Raw genomic sequence first — 17,964 nt, 5'->3', positions numbered from 1 at the left:
ACGTTTGAAAGCACAAGAGACCTAATTAGAGAGCTGATACTGCAGTATTAGCTAGCAAAACAAGAGACTCCCTATTACCATTAATAAGAAAATCTCAATCAGCAATTTAGAGATTAAAATATTCACTGATACCACCGCTTTGCCAGTGGTTCGGGACAGCTCCTCTGGAATGACCTCAGGATTTTTTAAAAAATGGGACAAGATTTTGGGGGAACAAACTGAAACTATTCTTTGAACAGAATACATTTATTGTGCCTGTGTGTACTGGATATAATTGGGAGAGTTCAACAGAAAAGTCACAGTCCCAGCTCCGAGAAGCTTACAGTTGCATACGGAGCTACCGACATAAAAAGATCTCTAGGTAGAGCGGGGAAAGATGTACAGGTTAATATGAAAGTCTTAAATAGAAGAGTATGAAAATGAATAGGTACAAAAGTACTACGGGTGACTGACCACAAAACTGCTGGGTTGTATGTGGGAGCAAATTAATTGGGGGAGCCCTTGGGAGGAGGTGGGGTTTCAAGAGGGCTTTAAAGGTGGGGAGAGCTGTACTCTGGAGGATTTTTAAGGGGGAGGAAGTTCCAGGCAGGAGAATGGGTAGGAGCGATAGCTTGGAAGTTGGAGAGTCAAGGACCAGGCTTAAAGAAATTGGCTACTCTCACACTGAAGAGGAGTGAGAAAATGTGGGGCTTGTATTGTTTTCTTCCCTTTGGCAGGTCATGTCTTCCCCTTCAAATCCCTTGCTGTTTCTGCTTCCAATTTATTTCCCACCATTTCTCCAGCATCCATCTCTAAGAGTTCCTGGCTCCAACCACCATGTATTTGGACTCTACTCCAAATACTGACTCCCAAAGAGAATCTGCCCTCCCAAACAGAACAGGGCTTCCGGAGGTGAAATATACATCAGCAACAACACAAATGACAGTCTTCTCAACAGCAAAATCACTGGGGTACTGGTGACCTGTGTTATCCTATTACTCGATTCACCTTGCCTAAAATAAAGGTGAAATAATAATGACATTGTCCTGAGGGACGGGGGACGGGGGACGGGGGACGGGGGACGGGGGGGGGGGTGGGTTAAAACAAAAGGATCCCATTGATCTTATGCTGCCGCTTGCAAGACTTTAATTCTGCCCCAGACGACTTAGGTATTGCCTTTACAGAAAGGAGAACACAGCAACAAAATAAAAGTTTAGGCAATTCTAAAATCCTTCGATACCAATGAGTCCCATTTTGAGAAAGTTCTGCAATATAGAAAGATTTTCTTTTTTAAAAAAATAGAAGCATCTAGTTAAATTACCAGGTTACCATCCTTAGGAATAAGGAAAATAGAATCAGAGGAACCAGTAGATATAATCCTGGTCTCTAAAGATAACAATTTCACAACTTGATTTTATCCCATTTTAAGTAATGGACTTTAAATGAGATTTCAAGAAAGCACAAAGCATTCACATATAAATCCAATCTACCCCCTTTTTAGTTTTACAGAATTTACTACAGAAAATTAAACTAGATGTGACTGGACAGCAATATCTTTCTGTTAGAGAAATTCCACTTTTCCGAACAGCTCATCACTACAACAAAGCATTCTGAACATAAACATTAGTCATATCCATAATAATAGCTTAACTTGAATAAAATCAGGCACTCCTTGCCAGTTTCTGCAAAATTATTAAGGGAAGAGAAGCTGAGCTAAAGGAAACCTCTCCCCTTCTCTGTATATATGCTGATAGCACACAAATACTCTTAAACGGAACCAGTGAGATATTCATCTCTGAACCACAATTTCAGACTGCTGCATTGTGCAAGAAATTCAATCCACTAATAATGTGCGTGTGAATGCCATATTTTACAACTTCTGTAAACACAAGCTCAATAATGGGAACAAAATGCTATTTCCTTCTGGTTTTGCCTTTAAATGAAGATGACATCACCCCTTTCCTCTTCCTACCAATCAGCTCACAGCAACTGCAGTTCCCCAGAGTATTGTATTGCGAGCTTCCCTGCCTCTCGCGCAGCTCCAAACCAAAAAACGGACCAAATTCTATACTGGAGAGTCCTTCCGACTAAATTCTTTAAAATACTGCATACATATTTCTGTGTAAATGATTTGTTGAACATAAACCTCGAAAGATCATAATAGTATAATCGATGGAGAAGAGGGGAAGGGAAGGAGAGAATAAATCTTCAGAGAAGAATGAATCCCAATGATTGTCCAAACAGAAATTTCCAGGAAGCATAGAAAAGGTGTCACCTAGCACCTTCATCCTATTTTAATAACAATCCTATTTTCTTTCCAAAGCAAATGAAGCAATAACCAGCTCCTGGGAAGCAAGGAAACAGGATGGCCATTTTCAGAGCATTTCCTTTTCCTGTCTGAGATTCGAAGACACTTTGGGGATATTAATGAAATTTTTTTTTGAGCCATTTGAATTCCCTCTGCAATCCAATAGAAACAATCAATACAACCTTTCATTCATTCATTCAATAGTATTTATTGAGCGCTTACTATGTGCAGAGCACTGTACTAAGCGCTTGGGATGAACAAGTCGGCAACAGATAGAGACAGTCCCTGCCGTTTGACGGGCTTACAGTCTAATCGGGGGAGACGGACAGACAAGAACAATGGCACTAAACAGCGTCAAGGGGAAGAACATCTCGTAAAAACAATGGCAACTAAATAGAATCAAGGCGATGTACAATTCATTAACAAAATAAATAGCTTAACAAAACCTGGGTCTGCTGTATTATAGATCATGGGAAATAAAGTATTTATAGGGTTAAATATTTACTGGTTTAAGCAGTCTTACTTCTAATTGTATGCTTCCAAGAGTCTAGTCCAGTGCTCAGCACACAATAGACTGATGATGATGATGATAACAATAATAATGGATTTTCACTTTTTCCCCCTAAGCAAAAGAACAAATGAGTAGCTTTTAAATTGCCTCAAGTCTGGTACTGACAAAACCCCAAATATCCCTCTTCTCTAAAAATACATTAAGTTCTGCCACAATATGGGTTTCTTCTCCACATTTGGGCTACAGTGTATTGTTAGGGAAAGTCGAGAATGCATGCCTACTTGGAAAAGCGGTGTTGGAAGATCCAGCTTGTGTGAGTGGTATTGAAATGGTTAAGCACTATAGCATGAATATTTCTTACTGCAGGGTTCTGCAACAATACAAATCCCATGCTACAGGGGAATTGGGCATACAATGGTATCCATAAAATTATAACAAAAGTATAACTACAAACAGCTATTTATGCCTATCATTTCTTTTAGGAACATTATAATAGAAGACATACTTTGTGAGAAGATCCTCCTAGAAGTTGTTTTGAGGTTGGTTTGAGGTAACAAGGAAACAAGTTTCTGATGATCCCAATCATATAATTTGTTCCCCATATGCCCCCCAAAATGACTCAAAATTGGGAGGGATGGGGAGATAGAAATCCAACTATCAAAAAATTTTCTAGGGGAGGAAAATAGAAACTTGGAATTTGGCACAAATGAACAAGAGGGTTCAGTTCATAAAATAAAATAATTCAATTTAGTTTTCTTGCCTTCTAGGGCTCGAGTTTTTCAAATCCAAACATAAACAGTGGCAGGAAGTTAGTTCGTATTTCAGAGCATGTTATATCTTTTGGAAAATGAATGAATGATGATTGATTACAATATTCAACAGTACCAGATGCAACACCAGCTGAAGCATCCATCTCTCCACAGCCTAGGCAGGCCATTCTTGATTTAATATTTCTGGCAGGACTGCCATCCTTTTGCCTTGCTTAGCGTCAACATGTAAAGGGATCATTGTATTGGTGTGAATCCTTTTGATCTTGATTATTTATATTCCTGCTTTAAGGTGACGCCCCACTCTATCCCTGAGCTTTCTACATAAATCAAGGAGACATGGACACTCTGCTGACCCTCCAGCCATTCTTTAAGAAACATTTCATCTTGCCCTTTGCTTTAGCACACTGGCCTCCATGGCAGCTAAATGATCACTGACACACGGTGCAAAACCCATCGAAAGGATCAGTAGCACTATGAAAATATGATCCATCCTTAGGGAGGCATAAAGGGAAGAAAAGAAAGGAGGGAGGGAGGAGGGGGAGAGAAAGGCAGTCATCACAACTAAGGTGATGTAAGCTTCTAAAATTAGAATCAGTGAAACTGAAGGAACAATAAAAAGCACCACAGATTCAATTTTCCCTATAGCCTCTGCAACTGCACTGACCACTTATCCCAGCGGTTGTGTTAACATGAAAAGGTCATCTTCCCATATAGGAGCTATTATCATTTTTACATACCTCATAAATTTTATTTGACCGTTTAGAAAACACTACTTTACTCAGTCCCATCTGTTTATTACATAGAATGACACAAGACACTGACACATTTGTGTCACACTTACTCAAGTACTAGCCTAATTATTATTGCTCAACTGGAACTTTTTCCTGCCATCGATTTCAACCTCATCTGAGATACCATTTCTGCAAATTATTTACTTAATTCAATTGCCATAGTTCTAACTTTACCCTGCAAAATACTATGAACACAACATATAGCATATCAGAGCACTCTTTAATGAAAACGAGAACAACCAAGCTAAAAGTTCAAAAGAAATGTGTTTCCAGCATCTAAAGGACACCAGATGAAAAATGAAATGAAAAAGGGAAGCTCAAATATTAAACGACTGAAACTATGTTTTACCTTCATGAATAAGGGTAAATTCCAGTAAATAAACCTTGAGATTTTTGATCCCTTAATGTTTTCCACTGCTTAAACTGCAAACTTTTAGAACCTGAAAACAAATTAAATTTCCCTCCAAATATTTTCACCAATTAAAGTGCACTCTCTGCTTTTCTTATTGCAGAAGTACTTCTAAGCATGGAAAAGATGGAATTGATTTTCAGGAAGTTTCTTAGAAGTTGTTGTGAAAAGTCACCGACATCAAGGGACTACATGATAGGAACAAATGTAGTGTGAATTTGGGCTTAATTCGGTCTCCACCTCTTCAAGTCCTGAAATGATTCCCGAACATAAAACCCCAACCTATTTTTAGATTTTGAACCCTTGGAAGCCCAGGATTACTCTCTAACTCTGACCTGTGTATTTTTCCCCAGCACTTAGTACAGAACTCTGCACACAGTATGTGCTTATGAAAAATATTACTACTACTGCTGCTGGGAACTGTAACCTGCCTCTAACTTCAGTGTGACCTGCCTACATACTCTGTTACACTGTATTTCCCCAAGTGCCCAGCACAGAGCTCTGCACGCAGTAAGCACTCAATTAACACAACCGTTTGACTGCTTAACCTGCTTTGCAGGTGGATAATTTCTTGGAAAAGCCCAACTACCCAGAGGCAAATCCAGCAATGACATTACCATGGCAGGCTGTTGTGAGACAAAAGATAGAGCTTAAAAATCAGAAGAAACCACAATATTAGAGTGTGGCAGCAATACGGTTTCAAGACTCAGCCAATGAAAAGGCTTATTATCTTGCTAAATGAATGCAAGCCCCAGACAGACGATATTTGCTGGATCCCGGGTCTCATCTGGCTTCATTAGTGACTTTTATGACCTATGAGCCATCCTAATGAAATCGCAAGTCAAGACGACTGACGATGAGATCCTCGAACTTCAACAGGCGGTCAGCATCAGGGCCACACCACTTTGCTACAGAAGAAATATTACAACTTGCAAAAACATCATCCGGCAATGAGGCCGGCTGCTGGGAAATAGCATCAGCCCGACCACATCGGCAAGCGGCAATTCATGATAGCCGTGCTTATTTGGAGCAGAAGCACTGAGTGGTCTATGAGAAGTGGGAGATCCACAAATAGCAACAAGCACTGAGGACAGCTGCCATGTTTGCACTATGAAGGTCAGGCTACCTCTGAATTCAGTGGGAAAATGCTAAAAGGTCACCATTTCCATAAATCCATGGGAATGATCATCTTCAAAAACAAAAAAAAAAGAAACACTCTCCCGAGGAAGCCAGGCAATGGGCTACTCTCAGTAAAATAATTTTTTCCACAAAGTTTCTTAACCCTTCCAGCCCTTCCCTGCTGAGTTCTCCATCTTAATCCAGTTTCCTTGTGTCTGAATTATTTCACTTCGCTTCCCTGAAAAGAAGAATGGGGACAACGTATCAATTGGGGCAAGGTAAAATATGGCCCAGAGTTGGAATAATCACTGCTCTTTTTTAACAGGAAAAATCTCAGGGGCATTGGACTGTCTGGTGCTTGAGTAAGCCTTATGGAGGAATCAGAAGGTCTGCAGCTTTAGAGACCTGAGCCATTGCTTAGAGCTGGTGGGAAACTGTGGGCTAGAGGACATATCCTCTGGGTAAGTGAGCCATTTCCCTTTCCTGGGAGCTCTTCCAACTGCCTCCCCTGCCAGCTTGAGATAACAAAAATGAAGCAAACTTTTGGCTACTGATTGGAGGCAAACGTTTGTTGATGACTAGTCTAGCTGAGTTCTGAGAAGCAGCCTGATCTAGTGGATAGAGCGCGGGCCTGGGGTCAGAAGGGCCTGGGTTTTCATCCTGGATCCTCCCCTTATCTTCTGTGAGACCTTGGGCAAGTCACAACTTCTCTGTGCCTCATTCACCTCATCTGCAAAATGGGGATTAAGAGAGTGAGCCCCATGTGTCCAACCTGCTTAGCTTGTACCTACCCCAGCCCTGAGTATAGTGCCTGGCACACAGTAAGCACTTAACAAATACCTTTAAAATAAAAAAATATATATATGGCTCGAGTTTTACAAGATGCTTGAGAGGTACCACAGCAGAAACTAGACAGTCTTTTGAGCTACTGCTAGAGGGCTCCAGAAACGTTTCTGCAAATAGATTCTGTGGGACGGCCAACAGTTTTGAGTGCTGTTGCTGCGGCACAGACAGCATTCATTCATTCATTTATTCATTCAATCATTTATTGAGAGCTTACTGTGTGCAGAGTACTAGGGGCTTGGAAAGTACAATACAGCAATAAAGAGAGATAATCCCTGCCATTCAAGGTAGTAGGAAGTGGGGAACAGTTGGTAGAAGGCACGCTGACAATAAGGGAGTGCAGAAGGGACACAGAGAAGTGTAACTAGGAAAAAGGCCCTCCCAAACTAAGCCCCACTTTTCCTCATTTTTCACTACCTTCTGCATTGCCCTGACTTGCTCCCTTCACTCTTCCCAGCCTCCCGGTCCTACATCACTTATGTACATAACTGTAATTTTATTTATTTGTATTGATCTCTGTCGAGGCGGTGAGCTCACTGTGGGCAAGGAATGTCACTGTTATTGCTCTACTGTACTTTTCCAAGCGATTATTAGAGTGCTCTGCACACAGTAAACACTCAATAACACTCTTCCTACTCCCCACCCTGCACGCTCCGCTCCTCTGCCACCCACCTCCTCACCATCTCCCATTCTCACCTATCCCGCCGTCGACCCCTGGCCCACGTCCTCCCACTGTCCTGGAATGCCCTCCCTCCTCACCTCCACCAAACCAATTCTCTTCCCCTCTTCAAAACCTACTTAGAGCTCACCTCCTCCAAGAGGCTTTCCCAGACTGAGCTTCCCCTTTTCCCTCTGATCCCTCTGCTCCCCCTCTACCCTACCTTCACCTCCCCTCAGCTAAATCCTCTTTTCCCCCCTTTCCCTCTGCTCCTCCCCCTCTCCCTCCCTTCAGCACTGCGCTGGACCACTCAATTATATATATTTTCATTACCCTATTTATCTTGTTAATGAGATGTACATCACCTTGATTCTATTTATTGCTATTGTTTTAATGAGATGTTCACCCCCTTGATTCTACTGGAGAAGCAGTGTGGCTCAGTGGAAAGAGCACAGGCTTTGGAGTCAGAGGTCATGAGTTCCCCGATTAGACTGTAAGCCTGTCAAACGGCAGGGACTGTCTCTATCTGTTGCCGACTTGTTCATTCCAAGCGCTTAGTCCAGTGCTCTGCACATAGTAAGCGCTCAATAAATACTATTGAATGAATGAATGAATGAATGAATGAATGAGTTTGAATCCCGGCTCTGCCACTTGTCTGCTGTGTGACCTTGGGCAAGTCACTTCACTTCTCTGTGCCTCAGTTCCCTCATCTGTAAAATGGGGATGAAGACTGTGAGCCCCACGTGGGACAACCTGATTCCCCTGTGTCTACCCCAGCGCTTAAAACAGTACTCTGCACATAGTAAGCGCTTAACAAATACCCACATTCTTATTATTGGCATTGCTTTTGTCTGTCTCCCCTTAGACTGTAAGCCCATCAATGGGCAGGGACTGTCTCTATCTGTTGCCGATTTGTACATTCCAAGCACTTAGTACAGTGCTCTGCACATAGTAAGCGCTCAATAAATACTATTGAATGAATTAATGAATAAATATGACTGAATGAATGAATGCATGAAAAGACTTCAGCTTGCTATCACTGCCCACAAAAACCAGGGAAAACTGTCCGACCAGTGTAGAATGCTGCTGCAGGGGTCACTAATCCCATAGCAACAAAGAGCCAGCAGATCCTCCTATAATGTTCCCAATACTATCATTCCTCATCCAAGAGATTTTTCCTAATCTTGGAACACTTACAATTCGATTAATCTTGGTCAAATGAATCTGAGGGAAAATATGTGCTCCTTTAAACCCGAAAATGGCAGATTAGCTTTAAATCTGATCCTTGAAAAAGAAAACAAATTGAAAGAACATAAAGCGTGCATTTTGCCCTCCTTGCAAAAGAAACAATTTTACGAGATCTCCCTCTTGTGGGTCAAACACCATACCAGGGGCTTGAGACACACACAGTGCATACTCCCTTCAAAATATGGTTGGAAAGTTCACCTTTGCTTCAACACTTTCCTTCCTCTCCTCCTCAACTTCTGGAATACTTTGACTGACTTGAATAGAGTGATAAAACCCCATTTCATTTTAGCAGATCTATTTTGCACAGATTATGATAAGCTAATATTATTTACCACATACTGCCTTTTTATGGAATAGGATGTGAAAGATAAGACTTGAAAAAATATTTGCATATGGGGGAATAAAAATATAATTAAAATATGTTATCATTGGTGCATATGTACATTGCTTTTTGATCATACAATCATTTCAACTGTGCTTTTTTATCACTTCACATTTTTTGTTTGTACAATGTTTTTGATCTTGGGAAAAAATCAGTGTACTTGATAGTATTTCAAAGCACTTTTACTTGTTGCATGAAACCAACTAGAGCAAACTGGGTGGAGCATGACATCTTTTAGATAGTTCTTCTCTAAAGAGAAGAGGATTCAACATAAATAAATTGAACAAGACCTGATTACCTGTTACTTTCCAAAACTTTTGAATTACCAAATACGAAGAATCAATTGAATCATCCTGGATTTCAAAATAGCAAACAAACACCCATCATTTGAACTTGGTTTTTTAGCCACTTTGTGGAAGAAGGAGACAAGCCTGATTTTTGTGGCAATGTATAATAACATTTTGATCACCTGCATTTTGCAGTCTAAAGCTTATATCTAGAATATTATCTGAATTACTAATTTTAAGTGCTTAAAGAAGTGGTCTTCTGACTATGCTCCGTTAACAAAAAGTCACCTTTTTCTGCAGGCCACTTCCACTCATGAGTGAGGATAAGAAAAAAAAATAGTGATAGAGTTTATTTAAAAAAAAACCCCAAACCTCACAATCTCTTTTTAAAAAATTAACCACAATACGTCTATTAATACTATTCTGTAAACTGAAGTTTACCACAACCAGGATTACCCCCAAAGTCTAAAAATAGAGCAACCTCTCCACTTCTCAGGAGGGGCCAGCAAATTGGATTGCCCCCAAGTACTCAATTAATACCCAGTGGTGGCTCCCAAGCAGCAATGTCTAGAATCAACTCCAGTACCAAATTATTTTATATTCTTTAAAATTAACATTTTTTTATGAAGCAAATATCGAGAATTATACAGTTTTCACCTGTATGTGCCTAGGATGTCCCGAATCTTAAGGCAGTAAACTCTTTGAAAGCCGAGAGACTCCCTTTCACGTAGATCATCCACCCAATACCTTACTCAGTGTCAGTGGCCTATTTTTTGCCAAGTTCTTGTGCCAAACACCATCCCTCATGACCACAAACACAATCACCACCTTCCCCCTGCTAAACAAAAGAAAACCATCTAAGATGCATTCCCATTCTAAACAGTGGCATCTTCCTGATAGACTGGAAGCTCATTGTGGGCAGGGAACGTCGCCAACACCTCTGCTGTATTGTACTCTCCCAGGTACTTAGTAGAGTGCTCTGCACATAGTAAATGCTCAATTAATACCATTGACTGACTGTATCATAAAGTGGCACAGGGATTTTCATGATGCACGGACCATAGCAGACATGAATGAAGAGTGGTGGAGAGACATCGTTTCATTTGCTACAAAATGCGCTCTGTCCTTAGAACCACCAGGGTAAAGAGCGGCTTCCAAATCACCAAAGCAGGTCGATATGAAGCTCCTGGAAAACAAAGATATGCACGAGGAGCTCTGCAGCAACATTACAACAGCCCTGCTGAAACAAGACGATCAAACTTCAATCCCAAACAGAAGCAACGGATGCTAAACGTGATGCTAAATTCTGGGCATCTGTCAAGACACTGGGCCCAGAACAGCCACCATGATTGTTTCAATGCAAATGACTCTGAGACAAGAATCCTATTTGCTGAGAAACAACGATAGCACTAACGGCATCTTGCAGCACCTAAGAACTCAGAAGTGCAGTTTTCAGAAAACAGCGGAGTGACTTGCATGCAGGAACATGCATGGAAGGTGGTGCATTGTCAAGGTGGAAGAGACCAGGAACTGACCCAAAATTCCTCACTTAGCTAAAGATATTATTTGGAGTTTTTTTCTGGACATCGTGGTATCTATGAAGAAGATGGCTCCAGTCTCAGAGACAAGAAGGGAATCTTAAAGAGGGATAATTCAGTGTTCTCCTCCACACACCTTCTACTATTGAAGAAACAAAAAACACACAAACTTACACTTGTCCCAACTACTGGGGAAGTCACTGGTGGAGTTAGAGCCGTGAAAATGGAAAAGCCCCTGGATCCCAAGGCCTAAGTAATGAGATGTACAGGCACCAAGGGGACAACCTGCCCCCTTACACAAGGTCTTCCTCAACATATGGACTTCTGAGGAAATGCAAAACGATCCCAAAGATGCAACCATCATTGTATATAAAGAAGCCTATTTCAAAATGTGCTCCGTGAACTACTGCTTTGAGCATCATCCAGAATCCTGGAAGCCATCATTCAAAACACTGCTGTAGGCAGAGCGCTGTGCCTTACTGCTCCACACCAAGGAATATATATAATTGATTGGCCAGATGCTACAGGCTAACAGTAAGTCTAAAGAAAACTGAGCTATCAGTCCGCACTTACAGTCTGGACTGTAAGCTCGTTGTGGGCAGGGGATGTATCTGTTGGTTCTTGTATTGTATTCTTCCAAGCCCTTAGTACAGTGTTCTGCTCATAGTAAGCACCCGATAAATAGAACTGACTGACTGGCTACAGCGACAGTGGGATGCCCAAACAGCTGCTGTAGGGCAAGCTGAAATTGGGAAACTGGAAGCACGGAGAGCAGAGGGAGCCTTTTAAAAAGGGGGTAAAACCAACCCTGAGACAGTGCTGCAGCCCGGCTGGAAACTGGGAGTCAGTTGCTGAGAATGGACCAGCATGGTACAGTGCCACCCGTTGTGGTCAGGGATTGTCTTTGTTGCTGAATTGTACTTCCCAAGCACATAATACAGTGCACTACACACAGTAAGCACTCAGTAAATACGATTGAGTGAAAAAAAGAAGCTCTCTGAACAAAAGCTTCAAATGGAGAGCCAGAGAGGTAAACAACACAAACAGCACCAAGAACTACAAACGTTATATACAACACGGCAAAGGATAACCTTTTATAACCGAAGTAAGCTCTACTTGGTTGTTCCACTGGCATCTCAAACTTAACATGTCCAAAGCACATCCCTTCATCTTCCCACCCAAACTTTGTCCTTCCCTCTGACTCTCCCATCCCTTAGACAACACTACCTCACAAGCCCACAACCTTGGCCACTCTCCTTGGCTTGGCTCTCTCTTTTAAACCACATGTTGGTGGAATTGTATTGGGTCCATCTTCAAAACATTTCTAAAATCTGCCCCTTCCTCCAAGAAGCCTTCCCCAACTAACCATTCATTTCCCCCACCGTATTCTCCCTCCCTTTTCATCATCTGTACATTAAATTCTGTACCCCTTTACAACTTTGATACCCCAAGCCCACAGCACTTATATACATAAATGAACTCTGTTGCTTCCCCTATCTATAATGGATTTTAATGTCTGTCCCTCTAGATTCTAAGGTCACTGAGGGCAGGGATTGTGTCCCCCAACTCTACTGTACTCTCCCAAGACAGTGCTCTATACACAGTAAACACTCGAAAACTGAATTTTATCCCCGCAAAGTAAAGGAAATGACATACTAGTGAAAATAAAAACTCAAACTTAGAGGCTAAACCTCAGTAGGGGAACTTCAATCTTGGTTCTGATCCCAAGAAAAACAGGAGAAACCACATAATAAACAGGAAAAAAAATATCTTGCAACTCCCAAAATAACTCTGAATTTTCACTCTTGTACTATATGCTCTAGTTCTTTATAATGGATTAACACTTGTTCATATTATAAATGAAAAGATCTGCTCTTAAGAGTACTAAAAAATAGTGGGGGCAATGAAGACCATAAAATGCTTCTGGGTTCAGTAATGGAATATTGAGTTCTTTCCTGCTAATTTTGGCCAACATTGCAGAGTGGCAAACTAGTGGCAAAATGAAAGTGAGATTAACTGGAGATTTCAACTCCGTTTTATTGTGATAGATAACTGCATTAAAGTTCACAGTCAGAACCCTTCTTTTAGCCGTTAGCTCAGGAGATCAGGAATAGGAGGTGCCGTGAAGACTCAATTCCACTTCAATTTCAGAATGTGAATGAGACAGGGCAGTAGCGGGCAGGGCAGGAAGAGTCAGGATTTAAATCAGACACCTCATCGTATCTCGAGTCTAATTCATTTTGTGTACCCGGAGGGCAAAGGGAACTCTTCCATGAAAACATGAAAAAAAGACTCAAACAATCCCAACTCCTCCACTTGTCTGCTGGGTGACCTTGGGCAAGTCACTCAATTTCTCTGTGTCTCAGTTACCTCAATTTTAAAATGAAGATTAAGACTGTGAGCCACCTGTGGGATATGGATTATAATAATAATAATAATGTTGGTATTTGTTAAGCGCTTACTATGTGCAGAGCACTGTTCTAAGCGCTGGGGTAAACACAGGGGAATCAGGTTGTCCCACGTGGGGCTCACAGTCTTAATCCCCATTTTACAGATGAGGGAACTGAGGCACAGAGAAGTTAAGTGACTTGCCCACAGTCACACAGCTGATTATGTCCAGCTTGATTAGCTTATATCTATCCCAGTGCTAAATACAGTGCCTGACACATAGCAAGCATTTAACAAATGCCTTAAAAAAAGTATTTATTGACAGTTCACTGTGTGAAGAGCACTGTATGGCATGGTTGGTAGAGTACAGTACAACAGAGTTGGTAGGCACAATCCCTGCCCTGCTCCTTTCTAATGCAGTTCCATTTAATAAAATAAAAAAGAATTTTGTCTTGGCAAATATAAGATTTGAGTCTTGACATCATCAAATACCTGTAGAAACACAAATTTTCATCTCCCACAGAACACTTACCTTGGGTCACTTAGGGGGGATTAGCATTCCTCAGATTATACAGCACACTGTAGTCTTTAGGTCTCAAAGCCGAGATCGGCTTTGAAGATCTGCACCCTGAGGACTTGAGATCCACTGACCCATGCTCCCCGAAATAGCATTTTCATCAGCGAGGCAAAACCACAAGAGGCTGAAGGAGCCTCTTCGGGAACTATATAAAATATCCCATTCACAGCCACAGGTCGAAACGACATTGAGACATGCTAGACTAAATTCCCATCAAATTTTCAGGACTTCCCACCCGTGGCGGAGATCCCCAATCTTCAGATGCAGTGTACGTTTAGTCAAAGACCGGCTACAGAAAGGCTCATTTGCCAGCTAGCGGTCCTCGGAGTTTACGTGAGAAAATCAGGCTCACCATGTGAACCATCTCCGCTCGGAATGGTTAGAAGCAAGCAGGTGGGAGGTAGGAGGCAAACGCAGGATATGAGAACAAGGAGAGGACCAGAACTATGGGACCCCGGCCTAGCTTAGGCTCCAAGCTTCATACACATCCACTGGGTGTGCATTCACACTTCACATTCACACCTTGCTCTTAGATCTCCCCCAGACAGGGGTTCAATGGTTTCAAACCTTCAAGCCTCGTAGGTCACAAGTTGACACCATAAGGATCTCCATACCAGTCTTTCACAGCCTCTGTCTCCACACCTGGAGATGCTCTAGACTGTGAGCTTGTTGGTGGGCAGGGAATGTCTGTTTGTTGTCCTATTGTACTCACCCAAGTGCTTCATTCATTCAACAGTATTTATTAAGCGCTTACTATGTGCAGAGTACTGTACTAAGCGCTTGGAATGTACAATTCGGCAACAGACAGAGACAATCCCTGCCCAAGTACAGTGCCTTGCACACAGTAAGTGCTCAATAAATACATGATTTATTGACTTATTGATTGATCACAATAAATGATTAAACGAAAAGTCTAGGGTCTTGCTTCGGGCCAGAGTTTGTGGGGAGAGGTTCTGTGCCCCCAGAAGAGATGATAGATCGATCAATCAGTCAACAGTATTTATTGAGGGCTTACTGTGTGCAGAGTGCTGTACCAAATGCTTGGGAGAGTATAATACGACAGAATGAGCAGATGCGTTGCCTGCCCATAACGAGCTTACAATCTAGAGGGGGTCACCAGCTCCCCTCTGACCCTCAGCAATCTCCTCCCAGCATTCAGAGCTGGCAAGCAGTGCAGCCTAGTGGATAAAGCACGGGTCTGGAGCCAGAGGACCTGGGATCCACCACTTGCCTGCTGAGTGGCCTTGGGAAAGTAACAACTTACCTGTGCCTCCACTTCCTCAACTGCAAAATGGGGATTCAATACCTGTTCTCCCTCCTACATAGACTGTGAGTCCCAAGTGGGACAGGGACTGTGTCTGACCTGATTAACGTGCTTGATACAAAGGGAGTGCTTAACACCATTTAAAAAAAAGGACAACTGGACTGTGAAGGCTTCCCCAGCTGGTAACAGGAGCTTCAGTAAAAGCACTTAGAATGGTGCTTGGCACATAGAAGCTCTTAACAAATACCATCATTATTATTATTTCCATGTGCAGCACATACACACACTCACATGTCCATCCTCCATGGCACAAGCAGTGCCATCTGGTTTGAGAAAATCATAGTTTGTCATCTTAAAGAAGAAGCTGGAGGTTCCATCATGGCTTCAACTTAACTTCTCTGTGCCTCAGTTACCTCATCTGTAAAATGGGGATTAACTGTGAGGCTCATGTGGACAACCTGATTACCCTGTATCTACCCCAGCGCTTAGAACAGTGCTCTGCACATAGTAAGCACTTTACAAATACCAGCATAATTATTCAACATTACACAAATGGTGCCAAAGACCTTCTGATTTCCTAAACCCTTTAAAACTAACGCTTGGAGGATTCCGATCACGCTCTTGTCTAGATGTGATAGATAAAAACTCATCGATCATTTGGCATCTTTGCATGTTTTACACATTCCCAATGAACAAGTTCATTTTATAAATGAGAAGATCACTGCCTATTCTGTTTCTTAAAGGGAAAAAATAGAAGAAAAAACCCCCAACCTGGCTTCCCTTTCTTCCCCTTCCTCCAAGTGCACCCAAATTCAAGGGTTCATTTGAATTTGCACCTTTTATTCACCTGTCCCTCAGCCCCCAGAACTTAGGTATAGATCCATAATTTATTTATTTATATTAATGTCAATCTCCCCATCTAGACAGTAAGCTCGTTATGGGCAGGGAATGTGTCCATCAACTCTGCTTTATTGTACTCTCCCAAGCACTTAGTACAGTGCTCAATAAATATGACTGCTTGAGTTGTGTGCTTGGTTTCCTGTATTTCCTTACCCCACTCTACTCTCAAATGCAAAAATAGCATCTCATTTCCAAGACACCATCTCCCGTGCCAAATCAAAACTCAACTCAACGTTCACAAGGAATTCTCAGCGAATATCCTCCAAGTTATGTAATGGGTTAAATCACAAAAGTATAAAATACAACCTCCAATGTATTTAAATACATTTTAAAAAATAAAAAGCAAACATCACAATAGCAATGATGGCATTTATTCATTCATTCAATCGTATTTATTGAGCGCTTACTATGTGCAGGGCAGTGTACTAAGCGCTTGGAATATACAATTCAGCAACAGATAGAGACAATCCCTGCCCATTGACGGGTTTACAGTCTAATCGGGGGAGACAGACGGACAAAAACAAGACAACTTAATCGCAATAAATAGAATCAAGGGGATGTACACCTCATTAACAAAATAAATAGGGTAATATTAAGTGCTTAGTAAAAAGCATGGGCTTGGGAGTCACAAGATCATGGGTTTTAATCCAGCTCCGCCAGTTGTCTGCTGTGTGACCTTGGACAAGTCACTTCACTTCTCTGCGTCTCAGTGATCTCATCTGTAAAACGAGGCCTGACGCTGTGAGTCCATGTGGGACAGGGTCTGTGACCAACCTTATATGCTTGTACCCACCCCAGCACAAGCCAGTACAGTGCCAGGCACGTAGTAAGCGCTTAACAAATATCACAATTATTATTACTATCTGCAAAGCCCAGGGCAGATCTAAAATATTACATCTGTCATCATCCCTGCTCCCATCCTACCTGGGGTCCACTCTCTCATTTAACCCACATATTCAATCATCACCGAATCCTATCGGTCTTACCTTCACAACATCACTAAAATCCACCCTTTCCTCTTCACCCAAACCGCTACCACGTTAATACATTCATTCATTCATTCATTCATTCACTCATTCAATAGTATTTATTGAGGGCTTACTATGTTCAGAGCACTGTACTAAGCACTTGGAATGTACAAGTCAGCAACAGAGACAATCCCTGCCGTTTGATGGGCTTACAGTCTAATCGGGGGAGACATTATTTATATTAATGTCAATCTCCCCAATCAATCAATACAATCAATCAGTCAATACAATCAATAAATCAATCAATGCAATCACTCATCCTATCCCATCTAGATTACTGCATCAGTCTCCTTGTTGACCTCCCAACCTCCTGCCTCTCTCCACTCTTCACTCTATACTTCATACTTCACTCCCCTGCTTGGATCAGAGAAGCAGCGTGGCTCAATGCAAAGAGCGCGGGCTTGGGAGTCCGCGGTCATGGGTTCGAATCCAGGCTCTGCCGCTTGTCAGCTGTGTGACTGTGGGCAAGTCATTTAACTTCTCTGTGCCTCAGTTACCTCATCTGTAAAATGGGGATTAAGACTGTGAGCCTCATGTGGGACAACCTAATTACCCTGTACCTACCCCAGTGCTTAGAACAGTGCTCTGCACACAGTAAGCGCTTAACAAATACCAACATTATTTCTACAGAACCCCCATCCCCCTCCGTATCAAACAAAAACTTCTCATCATTGGTTTTAAAACAGTCCATCACCTTGCCCCCTCCTACCTCACCTCGCTACTCTCCTACTACAACCCCAGCTCGCACACTTCGCTCCTCTGGTGCTAACCTTCTCACTGTGCCTCAATCTCACCTGCCTCACCACCAACCCCTGGCCCACATCCTGCCTCTGGCCTGGAATGCTCTCCCTCCTCAAATCCGCCAATTACTCTAGCCCCTTCAAAACCTTCCTAAAGGCACATCTGGTCCATGAGGACTTCCCAGACTAAGGCCCACTTCTCATCTCCCATTCCCTTCTGTGTC

The 17,964-nt window shown here is 42.1% G+C and overlaps 1 protein-coding gene across 13 annotated transcripts in view; it reads right to left on the bottom strand.

The window, feature by feature from the left end:
- RAPGEF6 (Rap guanine nucleotide exchange factor 6) overlaps positions 1 to 17,964 on the bottom strand; it is a 287,050-nt gene that overhangs the window by 126,888 nt on the left and 142,198 nt on the right. The gene's annotated exons all lie outside the window — the stretch shown is intronic.

Source organism: Ornithorhynchus anatinus, chromosome X1, assembly GCF_004115215.2.
Source record: "Ornithorhynchus anatinus isolate Pmale09 chromosome X1, mOrnAna1.pri.v4, whole genome shotgun sequence".
Lineage (NCBI taxonomy): Eukaryota > Metazoa > Chordata > Mammalia > Monotremata > Ornithorhynchidae > Ornithorhynchus > Ornithorhynchus anatinus.
This window is presented reverse-complemented; position numbering and strand designations above follow the sequence as displayed.